Raw genomic sequence first — 3,584 nt, 5'->3', positions numbered from 1 at the left:
TCACACATTTTGTTCATATGTGTGTCACCTATCCACTAGACCAGTGGTTCCCAAACTTTTCAGCTTTTGACCCACAAAATAACAGAGACCTGTGGCCCCAACTATTTTTGGTTGATAAACATTTGTATCAGGTCAACAAAACATGGGCATAGTAACAATATTTTTATACTACATTTATCCATTTTAAATACACTAACCTCACTCCTTTGTAACAACTAAGGTAAAAATGTAATTAACTCAGAAAATCGTTTCAGGACCCCACCTTGATGTTTCAGGACCCCACTTTGGGTCCCGACCCCAACTTTGGGAAACATTGCACTAGATGACAATATATGAACTCAAACACAGCTGTGGGATGTCAGTGATAAGTATTAAAAGATCAACATGACAACATGTGACTCATGTTGTCAGTTGAAGAGWGTTCATGGGTTTACTGGGTTATTTTAGTGCTTTAGAATTAGGGGACCTAAATRTTTGAGTTRGTGTTTTAGGACTAGTGGAACTAATTTTTAGATTAGTGCTGCCCACCAATGTGAGTTCTGATCATTTCATGTGTTGTGAATGACTCTCAGCTACTACCACGTCCAATTTTAGCTCAAAAGCTATAAAATGGACAGAGTTACAGCCARTTATGAGCTTGCTAACATAATTAAATTGCGGCAGCCATCTTGAAATGTGTTGTCCCAAAAGATTCATCAGTTGTAGGTCCACCTACATGGGAAATTTAGCTAACAGAGACTCATGCACGCACATATAAACATCAGACATTAGCATGAATTTCTGTATTTAAAAGAGGTGAATTTGAAGAACTAGTGGGACCATTTTCACATCACCTTCTAGCACAGTTAACYGAAAAGTTAGCGTCATTAACTCGTAATCCGCTAACTAAAAATATAGCTTCCCTAATGCTAAACATGTACCCAAAAATTTGCAGAAGCGAACACTAACAAGTAATCACTAACTGCAAAGACGACTGTTTAACAGTGTTGCCAGATTGGGCTGGTTTACACCTAATTGGGCTTCTTTTGAACACACTGGGTTGAAAAAAACAGCTTTGGGCTGGCTGTTAAAATGTGGGTTGCTTTTAACCACATTTGGTGGGTTTTTAGAAAGTATTCATAAATATATTATATAATAAATTATATCAAAATATCAAATGTCACTAGGAAATGGTATTGGTTAATATCAACTGTAAACACATCAAAGAGAGGAGACCTAACCCTTCCTCCTGCAAAACAAGGGCCGTTAGTTGACTTTTCTTATATGTGCATGCTTGAACCAAACATTTTACCCACCCCCGTCTGTTTCTTTAAAAGTTTTCATTCTAAAGAGGAGTGTCACTCTCTCTAACAATATCTTTTCAGAGCTACAAAAAATGTAAATACTGATTCARTGCAGWTGTGTGCWAATGGTGTGTTTTTTATTAGTATAATTTACACATGTGTAGGCTATATCAGTAATCAAAACTTTTTTATACTGCACACAGCCAGAGGTTGAGATTTGGGCTGTTTTTTAGTGGTTGGACCGGCTTTACGTTGTGTTTGGGCTGGAAACTGTCAGTCCAATCTGGCAACCATGCTGTCTTAGTCTTTCGTCACACGGCTTCGTCTCCACTCTACGGAGCCYGCGAGGGGACATGGGAGATTTTTTTTTCTTTTTGCGTTCCCACGCAAAAKTATTGCGTTACCTCGCAATACMTTTTGCGTTCCCTCGCAAAAGTAGTTTATCACTGTTGTGCCTGCCGATTTATTAACAAACTCACATGTTCACCATTAGTGAGTTAGCCTACTGCTTTAATTCAGCTTCAGAATGAATATATCACACAGCCACACATGGAAGTATGTCATATGTCGATATTTTAACACAGTGCARCCACRCAACATCADWGTCAATTTCACGAACTTGTGGCGACACATCCTGTTTGGGTAACCAGATATTTCAAAATCGGATTTAATTCAGTTCATGTACAAAACAATCTCTTGCGTGGGAACACAAAACAATTTTGCGAGGTAACGCAAAAATATTGTGAGGTAATGCAATAGTATTGCGTGGGAACGCAAAAGAAAAAAAATCTCCCCATGTCCCCTCGTGGGCTCCGTACCTTTCAGCTGGACTGGTGGGACTGACGCAAACCTGTTGATGTTAGCTCGTTAGTTAGCTGTTAGCGGACTTAAAGTTGGAGAAAACCTAATTTAACAGAAGCCGCTAACGGTTTTTAAGGTTAGCGACAAAGCTAATCCTCTATAAACGAGAAATCAGTCCTGTTAGGTGTTAGCTGATTAATGGAACAGTGCCCACTTCTGCCTTCTAGAAATGACAACACTTGTGCTTKTCAGTGCAGCTGCTTTTTATTTTGAAAAGATTATGAAACAGAAACTATGGTCATGGATAAAATCATCTTTAATGTCAGCGTTTGTGCATGTTGTTTTTCTTTAGTGGTCGCCACAGTAAGCAAACATTTTTTTTTGCACTTCCTGAGGTAACCTGGGCTCGAACCTGCAGTCTCAGGTTTTAATGCTGCTGCTCTGACCATCGAGCTACTGCAACAAAGTTCACATTGATCTGACGCACCAATAAAAATGAAAAAAAATATAAAGATTGTAGCAGAATTACCGCAGCTATTATATGGTAGCTAAGTGACTAATAATAATCTTCAGAGAGGAAGKTTTGAGTGATAAAGGCTCGATTTCATCTATTTGTAATATCTATGATGTGTTTTAAAAATATTTAGAGGAAGCGCAAGAAGTGTTTGAGGCTAACAAACAGGAAATTTTGTTATCAACCTTAAAATCCACTGTTTTGAGCAACAGTTGTGTTGCTATAACAACAGGCAACCTCCAGATCTTGTGTAAATCTTATGTTCAGCCTTTTTGAAAACAAGTTAGCTGTAATAAATGCAGTTTATTTATGCTCCTTAATATCATTTATATGTCGAACAGTTATGGAATGTGATGAAGCGGTTGTGTAAAACTGAACCGGAGGCTTGGTGCAGAACCCTCGGTGGGATAAACGGGCGTAGGTTGCTCTCATTTCAGGGCTTACGTCACACGGAGGTTTGGTACGAAAGTGTTCTCAGCCTCTCCGTGTGAGCACTTCCTGTTTCTATTAGGCTGGCGGTGATCCAGATGTGTTTGTTGAGGCAGAGGTGTGTAACGTGGAGATTTCTCCTCCTCCTCATCCTCTCAGGACTGMTCCAGCCTGTTCTGACTCACAGTCAGTAATGTTTGCAGCACTCTGACTTCTTTCACCAGATGATTCACTAATGAGGAGAAAATAAAACATCTTTGTGTTTCTGTGAGAGGTTCTCTGGCGCTAAGTATCAAACAGTTACAGGGATTATGGTTTTAATTTGAAACTCTGACAGTCGGCCAAACCCTTTGCTGTTAAAATGAAACCTGAGCTGCCCGGTTTCTCTGTGTGTTTACTAGTGCTGTACCAAACGATTATTTTCTAATCGATTAATCTAACGATTATTTTTTCGATTAATCAATTATTCTAACAACAAATCTGTAAATTATTCTGATGTGAGTGCACTGGATATTTAAAATGTTTTCATCAAATTAACAAGAACGGTTCTTTAATAT

At 38.7% G+C, this 3,584-nt stretch overlaps 1 protein-coding gene across 2 annotated transcripts in view; it reads left to right on the top strand.

Moving 5' to 3' along the window:
• The window catches only part of agfg2 (ArfGAP with FG repeats 2), a 23,406-nt gene that overhangs the window by 2,020 nt on the left and 17,802 nt on the right, over positions 1 to 3,584 (top strand). The gene's annotated exons all lie outside the window — the stretch shown is intronic.

The sequence above is a fragment of the Austrofundulus limnaeus genome, unplaced genomic scaffold (genome assembly GCF_001266775.1).
Source record: "Austrofundulus limnaeus strain Quisiro unplaced genomic scaffold, Austrofundulus_limnaeus-1.0 Scaffold426, whole genome shotgun sequence".
NCBI lineage: Eukaryota > Metazoa > Chordata > Actinopteri > Cyprinodontiformes > Rivulidae > Austrofundulus > Austrofundulus limnaeus.
Note: the sequence above shows the minus strand (reverse complement) of the source record. Positions and strands in the feature narration are given on the sequence as shown.